Genomic DNA, 24338 nt, shown 5'->3' on the forward strand with positions numbered 1-24338 from the left:
GAGTATATGACCACAACCATCAGGCTACAGGGACTCAGCAAGGGAAGAAAAGGCCAAGAAACCAAGCACAACGGGGAAAGGCACACACAGAGAACCCAGGAGCATAACATACGGAACAGCAAAGTGCAAGGACACTCCACCCGGAGGCAACATGGCACTGAATAACAGATATTAATTTGTTACCCAACTCAACGGCACCCATGTAATCGACCCCTGTTGGATGAAGGGCTGAGAAAATGGAACACTACACGAATTTGCGTGTCATTCTCGTGCAGGGGCCATGCCAATCATCTCTGTAGCGCACCAAATTGCAGAGTATATGCTGCTGAAGCGAGCACTGAACATAGCGCAAAGAGGCAGATGAGCAGCCACCCGTCTCACCCTTGTCCATACAATGCAGCAGGCAACAGAAAGTGCATCCACCACCATCCCTTCCCATGGCCAGCGCCCATACACAAGGAAACCCATGTGAACTAACACAGAAGCCGGAAGCCGAACCACTGAGGTCAAACACAGGCCCACGTTTATGCAGAAAAAGGGACCGCTACGCGGTACTCACCAAGGGGGCAGGAAGGGCGCACCACAAGCCCACTGCCCCCAAGAATCAGCCCAGGTGCTTACCAGGATACCAGCGCCGGGAGGAGCAAGTGGAAGGAGCAGGAAACCAATCCACCAGACCAGGTTTCCGAGGGAGAAAGAATGTCCAGGCTCCCCGCACTGTTGGTATCGTATGGAAGAGAAAGAAGAAACCGCTATGCGGTACTTACCACAGGGGTAGTCAACACCAACACACAAAGACAGACCCCCCAATCAGCAGCCCAGACGCCTTACAAGAATGAGCGCCGAGGCAACAGAGGCAAAACCGGGAGCAACCGGCAACCCCAAGCGTCCACGCAGCGTCCAGGGAGGAGAGCCCAAATCAGCAGCAGTGCGTCTCCCTGACCGGCCCAGCCACAGGAAGACGCAGCCTTCAACCCGGGAGGAGCGGCGCCCCAGCCACAAAGGACCGGCCGCCCCCAACGCGGCTCCCGGCAAGCCCGGCAGGCCAGGAGACCAAGGAACAGGACATCGAGAAGCCCAGCAGCCCGACGTGTCAACGGGGAGGACTTCAGGGACGTAGAGGACAGCCCAGCAGCCCGACGACGCCCCAGAAACCAACAGCAGGTAAGAGCAAACTCCACATCCATTCTGTCGGAAGACAGAAAAAAGAACAGGCTGCATGCTGGGTTGGTACCGCTTATGGGAGGGAGTGGGTAGGGTATCCCAGCATGCTCCTTTTCTTTTTTTCTGTCGTGGAGATGGTCATCTCCAATTTGTAAGGAATGGGACGAGGACAGGAGCGGCCTGGGGGTAATTAATAGGGCCCACATGTTGGGAAAATGCAAAGCAAATATATGGTTGACCTGCAGATTGATAGATAAAGTCATAAAGACATCACCAAAATCAAGCATTCCCAAGATGTGGGAGTAATATGGGGCAAATGCTGGGAAAATGCAGAGCATATTTAAGGTTAGCCGAAGCCTAAAAGTTAAATCATAAAAATATTCCAAAATTTGAGTGGGCTCAGGATGCAGTGTTGGAGAAACGTTGCCCCCAGTTGCATCCCCGAGAAGTTGTGACAGTAATTTGATTTGAAATGCAAGCTTATAAATCGGTACACGGATCCGTTTCATTGGTAGGATTACAATCCAAGAGAAAACCTTATCAAATGTGTATACCCAGGTGCCCACAGGCTTCTTTATGGATTGTAGAAATTAAAAAATGCATTCAGTACCTTTGTCGTTGCATCCCTGGAAAGAGGTCAAGAGAGAAGAAATGCACGAGAGTTACGCGGCAGCGCGGGACCCTGATAAGTCTCAAAAATGGGAAAAGTAATAAATAAATAAAAATCGACGTCATTGGAAGCTTCTCCAAAAACTAGCGTTGTATATACATGCCAAACGGGGTCTCAAGTGGATAATGTTCCTGTTTGCTCACCTTGTAGCCTGACGCAGCTTCCTGAGGTTTATGCCAGATATGAGGAATACCGGCAGAAAGCCATGCTCTCTAATAAGAGCTGGTGAGGACAAAAAAATCAAAATGGGACTAGTCTGAGAAAGGTAAAGAAAAGAAAGGCGATAGTGGTTGCTATATTAGAATGGAGAGTGAGTGTTCCTATACGATACAATGTACCATTTCCCGTGACTGAACTGTGAAGGAAGTGAATATAAAGGCACAGTGAGAAAAATGGAGTTGAGCAGTCCAAGGATATATATGGGTGTTGGCAGTTAAAATCCTGACTCTATGCTAGTCACACTGTATCGCAGATCGAAGAGGAATTATTGTCAGTGGGGTTTAACAACATATGGACACCTTTAAAGCCATCAGACACCCATTTCCATATTAATCGCAATTCATTACAAAAGAAAAAAAGTTGTTCATTGTGAACTTTAAAACACTTGTCAATTCATAAGATCTGGCTCTCATTATAAAAAAAAATATGTGCATTGTTAGAATAATCACAGACATCGGGGTTTAGCATTGTAAATCCCATATTGTTATGCCAGAGAGTAGATTATACACACATTATAAGTAGTACCATTAATGCCTGTCATTAGGTGTTGTACCCTCATGTTGTGACATGTTACACACTATCGTATACGATGCAACAAAATAGTTGTGTTACCTGGAAGTTATTGTTTAAGGAATACATGGAGTTCCTTGTCTATGTTGAGTCCCTCATCCGCTGCTCGAGGTTTGTTGATCCACCTGCTTTCAAGACATCTAAGAGTATGTGAAATGGCTGGGTCTAAACTGGGGTGGCATGGTGAGCAAAAGAGTGATGGATTTAACCCAGATCTCTTGACTGGGGGTGAATGTTTGATTTGTTCTCCATTCCATCCATTTTCAGTGTGTCTTTTGCTTTCTCGCCCAAAGAGAACCAGGTATGCCCAAACGTGGGTTCTGGGCTCACTGTGCCACTGGATTCAAGCTAGCCTGACTGATGAGGTGTGATGCCCTGAAACCGGTCCCATGATTCTTATTTCTGGTCCAGGGAGGACCTGGCTTGGCTGTTCAGGCTGGACTGGTCCCATGAGGAACAGTGCCAACACTGATTTGCATATGGCTGGTTCTAAACTGGGTGGCATGGTGAGCAAAAGAATAATGGATTTACCCAGATCTTTTGACTTGGGGGTGAATGTTTGATTTGCTCTGCATTTCATCCATCATCTCTGTATCTTTTGCTTTCTCTCCCTAGGTGCACCGGGTATTCCCAGATGTGGGTCCCGAGCTCCTTGTGCTACTAGATTCAAGCTAGCCTGTCTTATGAGTGATGCTGCCCTGAAACCAGTCCCAGGATGCCTAATTCCGGTCCAGGAAGCACTTGGCTTTGCAGTTCGGTCTGGACTGTTCTCATAAGGAACAGGGTCAAGACTGATTTGCATATGGCTGGGTCCATACTGCGGTGGCATGGTGAGCAAAAGGATTTGTGGGTTTAACCCAGATATCCTGTCTGGGGGTGAATGTTTGATTTGCTCTGCATTCCCTCCGTCATCTGTGTGTCTTTTACAGAGTAACGCAATTTCCGCCGCCTTGTGTTACTCTGGATTTACCAAGCCACGCAGGGCCGTGCAAGGTGGCCTTGCACGGCTTAGTAAATCTCATTTTAGATTTTGCTTCGCCTTTGCATCCCCTTGCCTGACGGAAGACCACACAAAACATTTAATAAATGTGGCCCTAACTGTGGTTATGTTATTTTAGTAAATCTACGCCTGAATTTGTTAGATGAATTTACATGTTTGAGTGACATGAGAAACAGTGGTGTAAGAAATGTCCCAATCATGTGGAATACAGATATGTCGCGAAATGTGCTTTGCAGGTATGTCTCATGAAATTTTCACACAAGGGCATATCTCGGTAAAAAAAAAAAGGACAGGCGAGACACCCATAGGAGACTGGTTAGATGATGAAAAATGTCTCTCAGAGACATTTACTCCTGCAAGCAGTGTCCCTCAGGCAAAAACAAAGTAAGACTGAGTAGTGCTACATTTCATGATATTTCATGCAATATTACACTTACAAACATTGCATTTTTTTCAAGCATAATTAAAATTGTGCACATGCAAAGTAACTCAAGGTAGTGGAAGTGATGACACAGACAAAGAGGGAGAGACGGAATTGCAGAGTGAGAGCATGTCGAATGTGAAGGCTGGCTGCTGGAGGCTGCAGTTATATTAGTAATTCAATGGCTCGAGGTGGGTTTATTTTCAGGCCCATCCCAACCATTTCAGCTACATGAACCAGATAACATAACACCGTCTGCTATAAATCAGCTGCTTGTCCCTTGACAGTCCGAAAACTGATGAGGGTGCCAATTCACACTTCTTACTCTGTATGCAAATGATGAATTATAGACGGAAAATAGGAAAAGACGCGTTTCCTCATTGGCTGGATTGAAGCAGAGTGGATTAGCGAGAAAGAGCTGATATCCTTGGTCTATTTATTGTGACATTGCCTAAAAAAAAAACCATCCAAAAAGGCTTCAAATCACAAGGGACATTGTTAGCCTTTTGCAAGAATTATTAAAATGTACGGAAACGTATAAGCAACACTTTATAATAATTAATCAGGGGCTGTTGATTAATAAAGCTCATTTTTTATTCTCGATGATTCAGGGGTATTATCAAAAGGACAGTGTCCTTGTCATTTTGATTAAGAAAGCAGACTTTGCAGTGGAAGGCGCTTTAGAGCAGCAACTCCTCCTCTCCATAAAATAAATATTGAATGAGAATATTAACTCGTTAACCTTGACAACAATTTGTAATTTTCATAAGGGAAAACTCGCATATTCAGCAAATAAATCGCTGCAGGGATTTCAGAGAAACAAATTGGAGGGAATGCGGAATGCTGCTATATGAATTCTGTCATGTTTATGGGCTGCAGTGATTAATTTGTTTGTTTAGGCCCCTCAATTAAGGCCACAAATTTGTAAAGGCGAGGAAGCAACTTAACTGGTGCGGCTACCAGGCAACCAGGGGTGACAAAGTAAGGTCGTAGCCGAAGTCAGTTACACCGTTCCCAGCTCAAGACAATACTTACGGCGAGTTTCAATGCTCGGAGCGCTATAGGTAGAATGTAGGCCATATTTCTCACTTCCTTTCCATCTGACTAGAAATATGCATATATCTCCTGCAATATGGGAAGAGGTTGTGGCCTTATGGCCAGAGCTGCCGACTTTGGAGCTGGGGAACCAGATTCGAGCCTTAGCGTTGTCTCAGCTTTCAGTGGTTCTGGGCAAATCACTTAGGGGCAGATTTACAATTACTGGCGCATCCCTGCATATCGGCAGGGATGCGCCAGTAATTGTGCGCTGCAGCTCCGCCACCCATGATACGCCGCATTTACAATGCGGCGCACCATGAGGCAAAAACGGCACAGATGCGTGACGCATCTGTGCCGTAAAAGCGGCGCATTGCTGGAGTTGCGTTGCAAGCGTGACGCAGCTCCAGCAATGATCAGCAATGAACAATGCTGCGTCAATCCTTACGCCTGCTTCAAGCAGGCGCAGGGTTTTGATGCAGCATGGGCCCAAAAGTGACTGAGTGAAATCTTGTTGATTTCACTCAGCCACTTTTGGGGGGGCGTTCCTGCGCCGGAACGCCTCCCCCTGCGATGGTACGCCTCTTCTGGCGCAGGGATTTACAACGTGACGCATCTGGAAGATGCGTCACTTTGTAAATCCCCCGCACTATGGTGCATCTTTTGCGCCACCGCTGCGTCACAAAAGTGACGCAACAGCGGCGTAAAAGCAGCGCAAGGGGCTTGTAAATCTGCCCCGAAATCTCCCCGTGCCTACCAGAAAAATGAATGTGTCCTTGTGTAAGGTAACTGGTGCAAATGTAAAGCGCTCCAATGCCTTCGGGTCGAGTTTGTGCTATATAAATCTGCACACAAAAAATACGTGATGCCTATACAAACCAGTTCGATTCCTTATCTGAAAGGCAATACAGTATCCTTTGCTTCCAGAAAAAAACACACCCACACCTTCTGAAATGTATTGTTTTCTGAACTAAACGGCCTCTTTTATGTAGCGCAGTGCCTCAAGTGTTCTTGCTGCATTACCCTAAGCCAATGTGAAAGGGCAGGAATGCATTGGATTTATGAAATACGGTGCACTTTGCCCTTTCCCCCTGCCCTGGTGCACAATTTGCTGAAGGGGCACCTCCCTGCACAAAAACAATCCAGAGAGGCGTTTTCCTCCTTCTATGTGTACTGCAGAATTCAGCACACATGGAAAGAGGAAAAAACAAGGAGAAATAAAGATATTTCTCAGTGGTACGCATGCTGTGGGGAGGTAAAAGTATTTGGAGCTGCCCCAGGTTTATGTGCTTAAGTAAATCCGGGGTGGCATCAAAATCCATGAGTGTTACGTGGGAACGGATAACTGACAGAATATAGAATACAAGAATATCGACTTACCAGAATATCGTAGTAAAAATATAGAATGACAGAATATCGACTCAGTGGAGAAGTGTGGCTCACTGGTTAGAGGAGGCAGACCTGGAAGCAGAGGTCAGCCCGGGACCAGGGTTCAATTCCCGGCTCGGCGGGGTCTTGAGTCCTAAAATGTCCATGGACTCGACAATTCTCGCTCCGGTGCCTACTCGATTCACGGGTTCACACTCTGCGACTCTGGGCAATAGCTTGCTTAATCTCCACAACGGCCCCTCGCGGCGGGATGCCTGGCTTTCACCTTGCCGATACCCTGCCGGGGTTATCTCACAGGGGAATACCAGGACGGGTTCCCTAAGCAAGCGCTTAGAAACCGCTTGGTGATTTGCGCTATATAAATTCCTGTACATTTACATTTACATTTATCTACAAACGGGTAAGTGCAAAAATATAGAATACAAAATATCGATGTTAAAAATACAGAATGCTAAAATATCACATTTTTAAAATCTATTAGAAATAATATACCATGAATTAAATAACAAGTATAATTAAGTATAACACTCAAAATTAAGAAACCAGTCCAAATTAATAAATAAAAAATGTAATCTAAAAAAAGAGAAACATAAATGTTATATATATATATATATGAATTTAATAATATTAACAAATAGTTATTATTTATAATTGTAAAATGTTAAAAACATATTTTAAAATATAATTACGTATATATAAATGAATAAACCTCTAATATAAATATGAAAATATATTATATATAATAGGTTAAACATTACAAATATATTTTTTAAATTAATATTTTACAGTACATTAAATATAACAATCGTGAAAACGTTGCATAACGTAGGGGATACAATTACTATTCCCACTCCAGCGAGTGGTACAGTAGGGATATTGTTGGATAGCGGGAAAGTAAAAATTACTATTCCCACTCCACCAAGTGCAACAGTAAGGAAAGCGTTGGATAGCGGGTGGGTAAAAAATATTATTCCCACTCCAGTGAATGCAACTGTAGTGAAAGTGTTGGATAGCGGGTGGGTAAAAATTACTAGTTCCACTCCAGTGAGTGCAACAGTAGGGAAAGTGTTGGATAGCGGGTTGGTAAAATTTACTAGTCTCACTCGAAACAGTGCAACAGTAGGTAAAGTGTTGGATAGCGTAGGGTAAAAACTTACTATTCCCACTTCAGTGAGTGCAACAGTAAGGAAATTGTTGGATACCGGGTGGGTAAAAATTACTATTCCCACTCCAGTGAGTGCAACAGTAGGGAAAGTGTTGGATAGCGGGTGGGTAAAAATTACTATTCCCACTCCAAACAGTGCAACAGTAGGGAAAGTGTTGGATAGCGGGTGGGTAAAAATTACTATTCCCACTCCAGTGACTGCAACAGTAGGGAACGTGTTGGATCGCGGGTGGGTAAAAATTCCATTCCCACTCCAAACAGTGCAACAGTAGGGAAAGTGTTGGATAGCGGGTGGGTAAATATTACTATTCCCACTCCAGTGAGTGCAACAGTAGAGAAAGTGTTGGATAGCGGGCGGGTAAAAATTACTAGTCCCACTCCAAACAGTGCAATAGTAGGGAAAGTGTTGGATAGAGGGTGGGTAAAAAATACTATTCCCACTCCAAACAGTGGTACAGTAGGGAAATTGTTGGATAGCGGGAAAGTAGAAATTACTATTCCCACTCCACCAAGTGCAACAGTAAGGAAAGCGTTGGATAGCGGGTGGGTAAAAATTATTATTCCCACTCCAGTGAATGCAACAGTAGTGAAAGTGTTGGAGAGTGGGTGGGTAAAAATTACTATTTCCACTCCAGTGAGTGTAACAGTAGGGAAAGTGTTGGATAGCGGGTGGGTAAAAACTACTAGTCCCACTCCAAACAGTGCAACAGTAGGGAAAGTGTTGGATAGCGTAGGGTAAAAATTACTATTCCCACTCCAGTGAGTGCAACAGTAAGGAAAGTGTTGCATACCGGCTGGGTAAAAATTACTATTCCCACTCCAGTGAGTGCAACAATAGGGAAAGTGTTGAATAGTGGGTGGGTAAAAATTACTATTCCCAATACAAATAGTGCAACAGTAGGGAAAGTGTTGGATAGCGGGTGGGTAAAAATTACTATTCCCACTCCAGTGACTGCAACAGTAGGGAACGTGTTGGATAGCGGGTGGGTAAAAATTACTATTCCCACTCCAGTGACTGCAACAGTAGGGAACGTGTTGGATAGCGGATGGGTAAACATTACTATTCCCAATCCAGTGAGTGCAACAGTACGGAAAGTGTTGGATAGTGGGTGGGTAAAAATTACTATTCCCACTCCAAACAGTGCAACAGTAGGGAAAGTGTTGGATAGCGGGTGGGTAAAAATCACTGTTCCCACTCCAGTGACTGCAACAGTAGGGAAAGTGTTGGATAACGGGTGGGTAAAAATTACTATTCCCACTCCAAACAGTGCAACAGTAGGAAAAGTGTTGGATAGCGGGTTGGTAAATATCACTATTCCCACTCCAGTGAGTGCAACAGTAGAGAAAGTGTTAGATAGCGGGTGGGTAAAAATTACTAGTCCCACTCCAAACAGTGCAACAGTAGGGAAAGTGTTGGGTAGCGGGTGGGTACAAAATACTATTCCCACTCCAAACAGTGCAACAGTAGGGAAAGTGTTGAATAGCGGGAAAGTAAAAATTACTATTCCCACTCCAAACAGTGCAACAGTAGGGAAAGTGTTGGATAGCGGGTGGGTAAAAATGACTATTCCCACTCCAGTGACTGCAACAGTAGGGAACGTGTTGGATAGCGGGTGGGTAAAAATTACTATTCCCACTCCAAACAGTGCAACAGTAGGGAAAGTATTGGATAGCGGGTGGGTAAATATTACTATTTCCACTCCAGTGAGTGCAACAGTAGAGAAAGTGTTGGATAGCGGGTGAGTAAAAATTACTAGTCCCACTCCAAACAGTGCAATGGTAGTGAAAGTGTTGGATAGAGGGTGGGTAAAAAATACTATTCCCACTCCAAACAGTGCAACAGGAGGGAAAGTTTTGGATAGCGGGAAAGTAAAAATTACTATTCCCACTCCACCAAGTGCAACAGTAAGGAAAACGTTGGATAGAGGGTGGGTAAAAAGTATTATTCCCACTCCAGTGAATGCAACGGTAGTGAAAGTCATGGATAGCGGGTGGGTAGAAATTACTATTCCCACTCCAGTGAGTGCAACAGTAGGGAAAGTGTTGGATAGTGGGTGGGTAAACATTACTATTCTCACTCCAGTGAGTGCAACAGTAGGGAGAGTGTTGGATAGTGGGTGGGTAAAAATTACTATTCCCACTCCAAACAGTGCAACAGTTGGGAAAGTGTTGGATAGCGGGTGGGTAAAAATCCCTATTCCCACTCCAGTGACTGCAACAGTAGGGAAAGTGTTGGATAGCAGGTGGGTAAAAATACTATTCCCACTCCAAACAGTGCAACAGTAGGGAAATTGTTGGATAGCGGGTTGATAAATATCACTATTCCCACTCCAGTGAGTGCAACAGTAGAGAAAGTGTTGGATAGCGGGTGGGTAAAAATTACTAGTCCCACTCCAAACAGTGCAACAGTAGGGAAAGTGTTAGGTAGCGGGTGGGTAAAAAATACTATTCCCACTCCAAACAGTGCAACAGTAGGGAAAGTGTTGGATAGCGGGAAAGTAAAAATTACTATTCCCACTCCACCAAGTGCAACAGTAAGGAAAGCGTTGGATAGCGGGTGGGTAAGAATTATTATTCCCACTCCAGTGAATACAACAGTAGTGAAAGTGTTGGATAGCGGGTGGGTAAAAATTACTATACCCACTCCATTGAGTGCAACAGTAGAGAAACTGTTGGATAGCGGGTAGGTAAATATTACTAGTCCCATTCCAAACAGTGCAACAGTAGGGTAAGTGTTGGATAGCGGGAAAGTAAAAATGACTATTCCCACTTGACCAAGTGCAACAGTAAGGAGAGCGTTGGATAGCAGGGGGGGGAATTATTGTTCCCACTCCAGTGAATGCAACAGTAGGGAAAGTGTTGGATAGCGGGTGGGTAAAAATTAGTATTCCCACTCCAGTGAGTGCAACAGTAGAGAAAGTGTTGGATAGTGTTTGGGTAACAATTACTATTCCCACTCCAGTGAGTGCAACAGTAAGGAAAGTGTTGGATAGCGGGTGGGTAAAAAATACTATTCCCACTCCAAACAGTGCAACAGTAGGGAAAGTGTTGGATAGCGGGTAAGTAAAAATTACTATTCCCACTCCAGTGAGTGCAACAGTAGGGAAAGTGTTGGATAGCGTAGGGGTTAAAAATAACATACTTATAAATTAAAACATTTTTGTAATTAACTAATGAATTATCATAAATTAACAATAAATTAATTAAAAATACCAATAAATAAAATGTAATAATTTTAATAACATTAAATTACTTCTCACCCTATTCCCCAATAAACACACAACCCACTCCACATAAAATTTCACATAATTATTTTTAATTATCAATTAATCATTTATTTATTTTATTTATTTAAAGAGTTTTATATAGCGCTGGCTAGACTCGAAGGTATCAGAGCGCTTTACATAAGGTTCCACATATTAGCAAAATTACATCAGTTACATATTAACAATGATACCAATAAAAATATTTAAGGAGCATACTGAAAAAGGAAAATGGAGTGGGAGGGGTAAGGGGGTAGGAGAGAAAGGGGTAGGGTATAGATACAACAGAAAGACGAAGGGAAAGTCTGCCCAGGGTCCGGCTGGGTAGGTGACGGCTGAGGGGGAATCCGCAGCCCATCTCCTCTACAGCTATCAGGTAGCTCCACAGGGCATCGGTCAAATAGCTAGGTCTCAACAGAAACATTAAAGGTATTGAAGGCAAAAAGAAGGGAATTTAAAGGGGGAAGGGGGTAGGGTGAAGGGGTAGGAGGGAAATATGACAGAGAGACAAAGGAACGTCTACCCAATGTCCGGCTGAGTAGGTGATGGCCGAGGGGGATCCACAGCCTGTCTCCTCTACAGCTAGCAAGTAGCTCCACCGGGCATTGGTCAAATGGCAGGGTCTCTACGGTCGAGGGAAAGTTCAGAAAGTACATGTCCCAACGTGATCACCAGCTCACTGAACTCCATGTCATCCTCATCTGTGGGATACTCCACAGTGCTTTTATTTTTCCACTAGAAGATGCGGCTACCCCAGCTGTAGTGTCTGCCTCACTGGCACAGACTATTCTCTGTTAAACATCACTGCCTTCTTTGGTGAATTTAAAGTAGAGGACGAGGGATATATCACGGAGTCTGTGCTTGCACAAACAGGATTGATTATTTTGGGATTATCCCTTGCCAACACCTTGTTTCTAGGTCTTCCGGCATGTACTTTTGGTCAACCCACTTGGTAGTTTGAGCTGCTCCGCCCTCGAGATCCGACATGCGGCCTTCCACAGTGTTCAGTCTGGTGTCATGACGATCAATTCTCTCTCCCAATCCATTGAGGCGCTGGTCGAGCGAATCAAATCTGGTATCCAATGTTTTAAACCCAAATCGTGGCTCCAACAATAAGGCAGAGTTGTCTGGGTGTGCAGTGCCACCGGTAGCTCCAGCGGGAGCCTCTGAAGCCATCACTGCGGTTTTTCGGCTGTCCGTTTATGTAAGGACTTCGAAGGGCAATTGTTTATGCTTAGGGTTTTTTTTGCACCATTCCCAACAATCGCCAGGGTCTTCAATCAGCCCAGTTGCGTTTTGCTGATCCTCTTCCCAGACATGCTCCCAGCTCCCACACGATCCGTCTTCCACAGGAGGCAGTCCCAGAATGGCCAACTGAGCTTCTCAATGTTTGTGATCGTGGACTAGGGAGATGGCCGTTGTGTTGGCTGCATGTGCCAGATCAAGCTCTATCCGACCCTACTGGACTCCAACTTGCGCTATGCCATGCTTCTCCCCTCCTATGGTAATGCTCTACATATTTATCTGCTACACCAGTGGAATATGGGGGCACTCACCAGGTAACTGTGGCGGTGCACGGTAGTTCTTAGAGCGTTTGGTGATGCTCTGAAAAAGAAGCTCCTAAGGCTCAGTGCTCCGGTTAGCCACGCATGAGGAACAACACCGCGGGGGGCCAATTGGCGATGACTCAGTCTGGGCCTCGCTGGTAGCTCACAGAGAGTCTCCGCTCTCCACCTCTCTGGACTGGGAGCAGGGTGGGGGTGGGGGGGGGTTGGGGGCAGATGGGGCGGTCTGTCCTTGCCATTCCGGTGACTTTTAATTACCAATTAATAATTAATAACAATAAATGAATTATCACTACCCATAAATAATAAGTATTAAAAATGATTTACCAATTAATAACAATACAATTCTTATAATTAACAATTAATAAAAAGTCATTACCAATTAATAATTAACAATAAATTAATTATTAATACCAATAAATACATTTTATAAATACTTAATTACACTTAGATTACTTCCCACCCTATTCCCCTATAAAACCACAACCCTCTCATAAAAAAGTACATTTTTATTATATTAACAAATTAATTATTAATGTTTAATTTCAAATGTATAATTATGTATTATTCTTTTACATAATTACCAACAAATTATTATGTATTATTAATCAAATTATAATTATTAATTAATTAATTAACACAATTAACAATATAAATAATTAAATAAAAAAGTATGAATAACATAATTTATGAATTAATTAATTTAAATTAAATTACTTACCACCCTATTCCCCTATAAACCCACAACCCGCTACAGAATAAAATTACACAAAAATTAATTAACATGTAATTAATTGATTCAAATAAAATCTTAATTAATATATTATAATTAAATTAGTTCCCACCCTATTCCCCTATAAACCCACAACCTGCTACGGAACTAAAATACGCAAAAATAATTTAACATAAAATTCATTACTTTAAAAAAATTCCAACATACATTACAAACATAATATATACTTTTAACACATATACTAACTCTTAAAAAACTAAAAAAAAGATATTTTTAACAACTATATAATGACTTTCGATATTACTAACTTTGATATTATTAAAAACCATATTTCTTACCTCCATTTCATTATTCTGCACCACTATATTTGTGTAAGTCGATATTTTGGCAATTCTATATTTAGAATTCTATATTTTGGCAACTCGATATTTAAAATTCGATATTTAGACTGTTCGTCCATGGGAACAATCCCCACAGTGCCCATGGAATGCCTCCTTGACACAAGGTAAGGCAACTCAGCGACTTTGTCTTACTCTATATCTATGAGGCCATGTAAGGCAATGCAGGATGGCTTTGGGCTGCCTCATAGATATAACTGAGAGGCTTGCGCAACAGTAGCACCAAAAAAAGTGAACCCCCAGCGGCTCAAGAATCTCATAAATAAGCCCCTTAGAGCTTTCAGTATAACCTTTAGACCAAAAACCAGACTTATATTGTTTTGCAAATTGCAAAAACTTGTTCCAATAAAATAGGCGTACATTTTATATTATGTTATGTTTACAAAAAGCAAATTGCAACACATGTGCAATTTACTTTATGTTTTGTTTAATAAAAATGAATATTTGAACAGCCGTGTATTTTTTGGATATAAAATGAACAAATAAATCAGTACAGGGGCATAAACATTTTCTTAGGCTTTTGCTGCCGAATCTTGATTCCACATCTTGCAGCTTTCTTCCACAAACCTACACTGCCTTATAATTATTCCACTCTTGAATGTTTTATTTAATTCCTGTTTTTTCCTTTTGGGAAAAATTTCCTGCACTTGTCTTCCTCCTTCTGTCTCAGTCTTTCTTTTCTTCCTTTTTCTCTATATCCCTTGCTTTGGGCCAGAGTCTGGCAATGGAACGTTAATCCCACCCCTCAACAAGCATTGGCAAAGCCAATAGGTCTTGCCTGTTCGAAAGCTATTGGCTTTGACACTGTGTTATAGCCATATGTTATGGCAGTGTGGCTGCAGTTCAGCATGTCTAAAAGTTAGTGGTGTGGGTGGATTGTCCATGATGGCAACCCCCCCGCGCTGGAGCAAGAATCCAGGTACGCACGACCCTGCAATAGCCTATAACAACTCGGTCACCACCAATCTTACTACTCCAGGGTTCCTGCCGCTATACCTTCTACCCCTCTGGTAGTGATATCTAGCTGCCCGGCTGGCCCCACACGACTTTACAATAGCCTTTACCGACTCGGTCCACACCAAGCCTACAATTCCAGGGTCCCCGCCGCCCCGCCTCCCACCTTACTCCTACTGCTACCAAACTGTACGGCTGGCCCCACTCGCTCCTTGCACTATTTAGGGCAGTGCAAGTTTCATTTTGCTGTCACTACACCAAACTGGAAATTGCATATCTCTTGACTTGGGTAGTACACCACTACTTTTAAACAAGCTTTCAAACTACTTCAGTTACCAACGTGAGAATACATTTTCCCCCCCGCATCCTCGTGTCTTCCAGCGTTTCGTTAGAACGCTGAGTTAAGATCAGCATCTCCATTTACACACTTACGTGCTACCTAAAGTCGTAACTCATTGTAGTGAGACTAGGTCCTGATATTGAAAGTTACCCCCAGTAGAAATCGTACTTACCTCTTCGCTCGGTCCACTGAGAACTTCCTGGCCAGAGTACCCTTTTTCTAGTTTGATATACCTTCATGGCTCTCCTGACGAAGGCACGCCCGGTACCGAAACGCCCGTAGAGAAATTCACAACTGTTACCACCTGCCACAATATATCAACTGCCCAGTTTTAACAAAACAATTTTTTTTTTTTTTTTTTACCAATTCCTCTCAGAATTGTATTTCATGTATAATTGTTGTTTATGTATTGTGTATGTCTATATTGTATTGATTTGGATAAAGTGCTTACCGCTCGTAACTCATGGTAAATACATTATAATTGATGTATAGGCACTTTTGAACCTTGCCTTTTCATGTTTGATCTTTTAGATACACCCTAATAAAAGAAGAATGAATATGTTTTAAACAGTTGTTGACTAATTGCACTGAGCTTGGGTCATCCCCCACATCATGTTGAATAAATCAATGTAATACCTACGGTATCTACTGCCTAGGAAAGTTTTTTCCTTTGGTGGATTGTCATAACATAACATGTGTATTTGTAAAGCTCACGTTCATCCCTAACGGGGTATCTTGGCACTGCAGAGCAAATGTTTATTTTTACCCAACTCAATTGTACTCATTTTATTGACCTCAGATGGATGAAAGGCTGAGTGGACCCGCTGGGATTTGAACCTGTGACCACGAGATTTAACATAAGTCCCTGCTGTGAATGCATCAGTCCACTGAGCCACCAGATCCAGTAGGATGGAGTACGGTAAATTGGGGTTGAGTGGAGTGAGGTAGAGTGTAGTTGATTGGGATAGAGTGGCGTCGATTGGTGTAGCGTACATTGGGGTAGATTGTGGTGGAGTGGAGTACATTGGGGTCGATTGGAGTGGAGTGGAGTGGGGCATATTGGGGTAGTGTGGAGTAGTGTAGATTGAGGTAGAGTGGAGTAGATTGGGGTAGAATGGAGAGGATAGATTGGGGGAGAGTGCAGTGAGGTAAGTTGGGGTGGAGTGTAGTAGGGAATGGTGAAGTGGGGTGGATCGGGGTAAAGTGGAATGGGGTGGAGTGGGGTAGAGTGAGGTAGATTGGGGTAGACTGGGATAGATTAGGGTGGGGTAGATAGGGCTAGAGTGTAGGGAGGTAGAGTGGGGTATATTGGGGTGGATTGTAGTGGATTGGTGTCTGATAGATTGGAATGGGGTAGATTTGAATGGGTTAGATTGGGGTACGGTGGAGTGGGGTAGATTGGGGTGCAGTGGAGGAGGTAGATTGGGGTAGAGTGGCTGTGGTAGAGTGAGATAGATTACAATGAGACAGATTGAGGTAGATTAGGGTATAGTGGGCTGAATTGTAGTGAAGTCAGGTAGATTTCAATCAGGCAGATTGGTGCGAGGTAGATTGGGGTAGAGTGGGGTGGGTAGAGTGGGGTAGAGTGGAGTGAGGGTGATTGGATTAAAGTGGAGTGGGGTAGAGTGGGGTTGCATGGATTGGGTAGATGGTGGTAGATTGGAGTGGGGTTGATTGGGGTAGATTGGTGTAGATTGGGGTAGAGTGGAGTGGAATGTGGTAGAGTGAGGTAGATTGTGGAAAATTGTGGTTGGGTAGATTGGGCTAGAATAGAGTGGGGTAGGTTAGGGTAGAGTGGAGTGGAGTGGAGCAGAGTGGAGTGGAGTGTGGTGGGGTATGGTAGAGTCTGGTAGATTCTGCTACCTTTGGGTGGGGTAGTATTGGATAGGGTGCAGTGGGGTAGATAGGTGTAGAGTTGGGTAGATTGGGGTAGAGTGGAATGGCGTTGAATAGGGTAGAGTAAAGTGGGGGCATTGGAGAGGTTGGGGTGACGTGCAGTGTAGTATGGTAGAGTGGGGTAGAGTGGGTAGAGTGGAAAGAGAGGGGTAGCGTGTGGTGGGTTGATTTGGGTAAAGTGGAGTGGTGTAGAGTGGAGTAGATCAGAGTGAGTGGACTGTGGTAGATTGAAGTAGACTAGATTGGAATGGTGTTGATTGAAGTGGGGCAGAGTGGGGTAGATTGCTATAGAGTGGAGAGGGGTGGAGTGGGGTAGATTGGGGTAGAGTAGAGTGGGGTAGATTGGTGTAGATTGTAGTGAAGTGAAGTGGTGTAGATTGAAGTGTGGAAGAGTGGGGTAGAATGGAGTGGGGTGGATTGGGGGTAGAGTAGAGTGGGGTTGATTGGGGTAGATTGGAGTGGGGTAGAGTAGGATTGAGTGGGATAGAATATGGTGGAGCGGGTGGGGTAGATTAGGGTAGAGTCACATGAGGTAAAGTGTGGCAGAGCTGGGTATATTGAAGTGGAGCAGGATAAATTGGAGTGGGGTACATTGGGGTAGATTACAATTCAGTAGAGAGGAGTAGGGTGGAGTGGAGTAGTGTGGGGTAGAAGGGTAGAGTGTGGTAGATTAGGGTGGGGTAGAATGGAATGGGGTAGAGTGGAGGATAGGTGGGGTAGATTGGGATTGCGTGTATAGGGGTAGACTGGGGTAGGGTTGAGGGGGAATATTGGGGGTAGGGTGGAGTGGGGTACACTAGGGTAGATTGTGGTGGGGTAGATTGGGGTAGAGTGGATTGGGGTAGATTAGAGTGGTCTGGAATGGGGTAGAGTAGGGTAGCTTGGGGTAGATTGGAGTAGAGCGTGGTAGATTGGGTATTTGGTAAAGTGGAGTTAATTGGAGTAGGGTAGAGTTGGATGAGGTAGATTTGGGTTGAGTCGTGTGGCATAGAGTGGAGAAAGTAGGAGGGGAATATATTGGGGTAGAGTGGTAGAGTTGGGTAGATTGTAGTGGGGTAGATTGTAGTAGAGTGCGATAGATTGGAGTGGGATAAATTGGGCTAGGGTGGAGTGGGATAGAATGTAGTACAGTGGCGTGGGGTAGAGTGGGATAGGTGAGGTGGAGTGGAGATGGAGGTAGATAGGGGTAGAGTGTATTCAGGTAGATTGGCGTTGAGTGGAGTGGAGTGTGGTAGATTCTGGAAGCTTGGGGTGGGGTAGATAGGAGAGTGGAGAGGGGTATATTGGGATAGAGTGAAGAGTAGATTGGCGGAGAGTGAATTGGGGTGGGTTGGGGAACAGTGGAGTGGAGTGGAGTGTGGTAGAGTGGGGCAGATTGCAGTAGTTTGGGGTGGGGTAGAAAGGGGTAGAGTGGAGTGGAATAGATTGGGGAAGAGTATAGTGGGGTAGATTGGGGTTTGGTTGAGTGCGGTAGAGTGTGATAGTGTGGAATAGAGTGGGGTATAGTTGAGAAGAGAGGTGAAGATTGGGGTGGGTTGCTTTGGGGTAGAGTGAGTGAGGAGTGGGGTATGCTGAGGTAGAATGTGGTAGATTTGGAGTGGAGTGGGGTAGGCAGGGGTAAATTTGAGTGGGGTAGATTGTGTGGAGTGGATTGGGGTAGAGTGCAGAGGGTGTAGTGGGTTAGAGTTGGGTAGAATGGGGTAGGGTGGAGTGGGGAAGATTGGAGTAGATTGGGGTGAGTAGAGTTAGGTAGATTGGGGAAGAGTGGAGTGGGGTAGATTGGGATAGAGAGGAGAAGGGGTAGAGTGGGGTAGATTTTAGTTGAGTGTAGTGGGGTCGATTGGAGTAGGGTGGATTGGAGCGAGGTAGATTGGGTTACATTGCAGTGCAGTAGATTGGGATAAGGCGAAGTGGGTTAGAGTGGGGTAGAGTGGGGTTAATTGAGGTGGGGTAGATTGGATTGGAATGGGGTGGATTGGAGTGAAAAGTTTACGAAGCAGCAGCATTCACCATGAAACATGCAAATACACCTCATTCTGGATAACAATTTTACTGCATGAAATGACCAGGGGCAAGATGTAGGTAGGCATTTACCGGTCGGTAACGGCCGAATTCGGCCGTTACCGACCGGTAAATGGATTTTGAGATGTAGGGGGCATATGTGTACAGAATCGGTAAATTTACCGCTCGGTAAATTTACCGATTCTGTAAATTTACCGATCGGTATTTTTACCGATTCGGTAAATTTGAGATGTAGGTGGGACTCTTCTGAGTCCCACAAGCCTTACAGAATCGGTATTTTACCATCAAATTCAATTTGATGGTAAAATACCGATTCCGGTGTGCATGCACATGTGTGCATGCACACCTGTGCCATATGACAGGCAGACCTGCCCTTAGGGCAGGTATGCCTGCCACATGGCACCCGCACCTGTTTTGGGGGTGCTAGAGGGTGTCAAAGTGACACCCCCTGCACCCTTGTGAAATTCGGTATTTACCGATTCGGTAAATACCGAATCGGTAATGCCCATTCATTCCTATGGGCTTCAAATCCCATAGGAATGAATGGGCATTACCGGTCGGTATTTACCGAATCGGTAAATACCGACTTTTACAGATTCGGTAAATCCACATCTGGATTTACCTACATCTCCCTCTTTATATTTTACTGATTCATAAATACCGAATCGGTAAAATTCGGTATTTATGAGTCGGTAAAATATATTTACCTACATCTGGCCCCATGTCACATAGATGCAGCTCGTCCTACCAACAGGGTGTATTCCAGCAACCCAGTTGTTTTTCAGACAGTGTAATGCGGTCTTCATATTGGGATTTGTAATGGGAACAGTGAATATACATGGGAAGCGTGTTTACTGCTGCTGTCTGAATATTCTGAAAAAATCACTTAATCTCCCGTGATAAAAAAATGAAAGTGAATTGTGTAATGTTACTCCGGTCAAGACGAGTTTGCACTATATAAAAATGCAAAAAAACAAATAGTACCTCAATATTCAGCTGGGGTAGTGGACAGACACTAATTAAGTTAAATCAGTCTGTACTTCGTCAATGCTCCACTCAAACCCAAGGAATTAATGCAGTAAGTGATGCTTCGCTGGTGCTTCCGAATTAGAATGCAGCAAAGAAGAGTGATAAGAATGCTTAAAGCTCCTTTTTTAGAGAGGATTTTTATTTTAGATATAATAGGTAGTTGCCAAGTGACAGTGCATGTGACCTGCCTGTAGGCTAGACCTATAAATGATTGCTAGTGAGCATTCAACACAAATTGAGCACATGCACTTCATCTTATTTCATGTTATGTAGACTACTTAGGGGGATATTCTCAAGAACGAGTGACAAACACCACTAAATTAGCTTAAAGCAACTTTGCATATCAAGTCTATCGCGATAAAACAACACCGTTTTAACTTTCTATTCCCAACCCGGCTGCACCATGCGATAGTAACACGATAACGGTTCAAATGTCTGTGATAAAGTCAAAGCGACTCTGCAAAAATGTGACACACAAAGCAAAATAACTTGCGATGAGGCCAAGCGCGGTGCAAAAAGCTGCGAAACCCAGTGACATACCTGCAATCCCCACATGTCAAGTGCGAAAAGGCACCATAAAAGCAGACCAAAACCAAAGGGAAACAAAAAGAAAAGGCGTAACAACATGAATGCACCCCGACCGAGTGCAAAGGTCAACGCGAACCCCACAAGCCACAAGGACCACCAGCAAGGAACAATGAGTTCAGGGAGGGCCAAGGAGAAGAGGGAGAGGAAGATGCGGTGCAGTCCGCAGGAAAACTGGATCTGCGTCACAGAGGTGACAGAACACTACCATCAACTGAACTTCAATTTGACAAACGTGAAAGCAGTCGTAGTGTTGAGGAGGTAAATGGAGGAGGCCAAGAGGAGCTGGCATGATGTGAAGAGCCAAGCCAAGCAAAAAACCTGTTGCCAACAGGAAGGCAGCAACGGTGACAGGAGGTGGAAGTCCTACGACACAGGAGGAGCTGGAGGAAACAGAGGCCACAGTCAACAGTGTGGAGACGGTGCAAAGAGCTGGGAGTCCGGACAGCTTGATAGGACCTGACACAACATCAACAGGGTGAGTAACGACAAGGGAGTGGGAGGACGGGGGAGATGGGCACAATGGCACACATGCAGAAGCATGTGTAGCACACTGCACACCCATAATGACCCTGGATCATGGTGTGGGTGGATTGTCCATGATGGCAACCCCCCCGCGCTGGAGCAAGAATCCAGGTACGCACGACCCTGCAATAGCCTATAACAACTCGGTCACCACCAATCTTACTACTCCAGGGTTCCTGCCGCTATACCTTCTACCCCTCTGGTAGTGATATCTAGCTGCCCGGCTGGCCCCACACGACTTTACAATAGCCTTTACCGACTCGGTCCACACCAAGCCTACAATTCCAGGGTCCCCGCCGCCCCGCCTCCCACCTTACTCCTACTGCTACCAAACTGTACGGCTGGCCCCACTCGCTCCTTGCACTATTTAGGGCAGTGCAAGTTTCATTTTGCTGTCACTACACCAAACTGGAAATTGCATATCTCTTGACTTGGGTAGTACACCACTACTTTTAAACAAGCTTTCAAACTACTTCAGTTACCAACGTGAGAATACATTTTCCCCCCCGCATCCTCGTGTCTTCCAGCGTTTCGTTAGAACGCTGAGTTAAGATCAGCATCTCCATTTACACACTTACGTGCTACCTAAAGTCGTAACTCATTGTAGTGAGACTAGGTCCTGATATTGAAAGTTACCCCCAGTAGAAATCGTACTTACCTCTTCGCTCGGTCCACTGAGAACTTCCTGGCCAGAGTACCCTTTTTCTAGTTTGATATACCTTCATGGCTCTCCTGACGAAGGCACGCCCGGTACCGAAACGCCCGTAGAGAAATTCACAACTGTTACCACCTGCCACAATATATCAACTGCCCAGTTTTAACAAAACAAATTTTTTTTTTTTTTTTACCAATTCCTCTCAGAATTGTATTTCATGTATAATTGTTGTTTATGTATTGTGTATGTCTATATTGTATTGATTTGGATAAAGTGCTTACCGCTCGTAACTCATGGTAAATACATTATAATTGATGTATAGGCACTTTTGAACCTTGCCTTTTCATGTTTGATCTTTTAGATACACCCTAATAAAAGAAGAATGAATATGTTTTAAACAGTTGTTGACTAATTGCACTGAGCTTGGGTCATCCCCCACATCATGTTGAATAAATCAATGTAATACCTACGGTATCTACTGCCTAGGAAAGTTTTTTCCTTTGGTGGATTGTCATAACATAACATGTGTATTTGTAAAGCTCACGTTCATCCCTAACGGGGTATCTTGGCACTGCAGAGCAAATGTTTATTTTTACCCAACTCAATTGTACTCATTTTATTGACCTCAGATGGATGAAAGGCTGAGTGGACCCGCTGGGATTTGAACCTGTGACCACGAGATTTAACATAAGTCCCTGCTGTGAATGCATCAGTCCACTGAGCCACCAGATCCAGTAGGATGGAGTACGGTAAATTGGGGTTGAGTGGAGTGAGGTAGAGTGTAGTTGATTGGGATAGAGTGGCGTCGATTGGTGTAGCGTACATTGGGGTAGATTGTGGTGGAGTGGAGTACATTGGGGTCGATTGGAGTGGAGTGGAGTGGGGCATATTGGGGTAGTGTGGAGTAGTGTAGATTGAGGTAGAGTGGAGTAGATTGGGGTAGAATGGAGAGGATAGATTGGGGGAGAGTGCAGTGAGGTAAGTTGGGGTGGAGTGTAGTAGGGAATGGTGAAGTGGGGTGGATCGGGGTAACGTGGAATGGGGTGGAGTGGGGTAGAGTGAGGTAGATTGGGGTAGACTGGGATAGATTAGGGTGGGGTAGATAGGGCTAGAGTGTAGGGAGGTAGAGTGGGGTATATTGGGGTGGATTGTAGTGGATTGGTGTCTGATAGATTGGAATGGGGTAGATTTGAATGGGTTAGATTGGGGTACGGTGGAGTGGGGTAGATTGGGGTGCAGTGGAGGAGGTAGATTGGGGTAGAGTGGCTGTGGTAGAGTGAGATAGATTACAATGAGACAGATTGAGGTAGATTAGGGTATAGTGGGCTGAATTGTAGTGAAGTCAGGTAGATTTCAATCAGGCAGATTGGTGCGAGGTAGATTGGGGTAGAGTGGGGTAGAGTGGAGTGAGGGTGATTGGATTAAAGTGGAGTGGGGTAGAGTGGGGTTGCATGGATTGGGTAGATGGTGGTAGATTGGAGTGGGGTTGATTGGGGTAGATTGGTGTAGATTGGGGTAGAGTGGAGTGGAATGTGGTAGAGTGAGGTAGATTGTGGAAAATTGTGGTTGGGTAGATTGGGCTAGAATAGAGTGGGGTAGGTTAGGGTAGAGTGGAGTGGAGTGGAGCAGAGTGGAGTGGAGTGTGGTGGGGTATGGTAGAGTCTGGTAGATTCTGCTACCTTTGGGTGGGGTAGTATTGGATAGGGTGCAGTGGGGTAGATAGGTGTAGAGTTGGGTAGATTGGGGTAGAGTGGAATGGCGTTGAATAGGGTAGAGTAAAGTGGGGGCATTGGAGAGGTTGGGGTGACGTGCAGTGTAGTATGGTAGAGTGGGGTAGAGTGGGTAGAGTGGAAAGAGAGGGGTAGCGTGTGGTGGGTTGATTTGGGTAAAGTGGAGTGGTGTAGAGTGGAGTAGATCAGAGTGAGTGGACTGTGGTAGATTGAAGTAGACTAGATTGGAATGGTGTTGATTGAAGTGGGGCAGAGTGGGGTAGATTGCTATAGAGTGGAGAGGGGTGGAGTGGGGTAGATTGGGGTAGAGTAGAGTGGGGTAGATTGGTGTAGATTGTAGTGAAGTGAAGTGGTGTAGATTGAAGTGTGGAAGAGTGGGGTAGAATGGAGTGGGGTGGATTGGGGGTAGAGTAGAGTGGGGTTGATTGGGGTAGATTGGAGTGGGGTAGAGTAGGATTGAGTGGGATAGAATATGGTGGAGCGGGTGGGGTAGATTAGGGTAGAGTCACATGAGGTAAAGTGTGGCAGAGCTGGGTATATTGAAGTGGAGCAGGATAAATTGGAGTGGGGTACATTGGGGTAGATTACAATTCAGTAGAGAGGAGTAGGGTGGAGTGGAGTAGTGTGGGGTAGAAGGGTAGAGTGTGGTAGATTAGGGTGGGGTAGAATGGAATGGGGTAGAGTGGAGGATAGGTGGGGTAGATTGGGATTGAGTGTATAGGGGTAGACTGGGGTAGGGTTGAGGGGGAATATTGGGGGTAGGGTGGAGTGGGGTACACTAGGGTAGATTGTGGTGGGGTAGATTGGGGTAGAGTGGATTGGGGTAGATTAGAGTGGTCTGGAATGGGGTAGAGTAGGGTAGCTTGGGGTAGATTGGAGTAGAGCGTGGTAGATTGGGTATTTGGTAAAGTGGAGTTAATTGGAGTAGGGTAGAGTTGGATGAGGTAGATTTGGGTTGAGTCGTGTGGCATAGAGTGGAGAAAGTAGGAGGGGAATATATTGGGGTAGAG

General features: G+C 44.7%; 1 non-coding gene across 1 annotated transcript; it reads right to left on the minus strand.

The window, feature by feature from the left end:
- Positions 1-230: 230 nt before the first annotated feature.
- LOC144771217 (U6 spliceosomal RNA) lies at positions 231-338 on the minus strand. The gene has a single exon (XR_013599172.1). It is a non-coding gene; the product is annotated as a U6 spliceosomal RNA (small nuclear RNA).
- Between the last annotated feature and the right edge of the window lie 24000 nt (positions 339-24338).

This window comes from Lissotriton helveticus, chromosome 7 (genome assembly GCF_964261635.1).
Source record: "Lissotriton helveticus chromosome 7, aLisHel1.1, whole genome shotgun sequence".
Classification (NCBI taxonomy): Eukaryota; Metazoa; Chordata; class Amphibia; order Caudata; family Salamandridae; genus Lissotriton; species Lissotriton helveticus.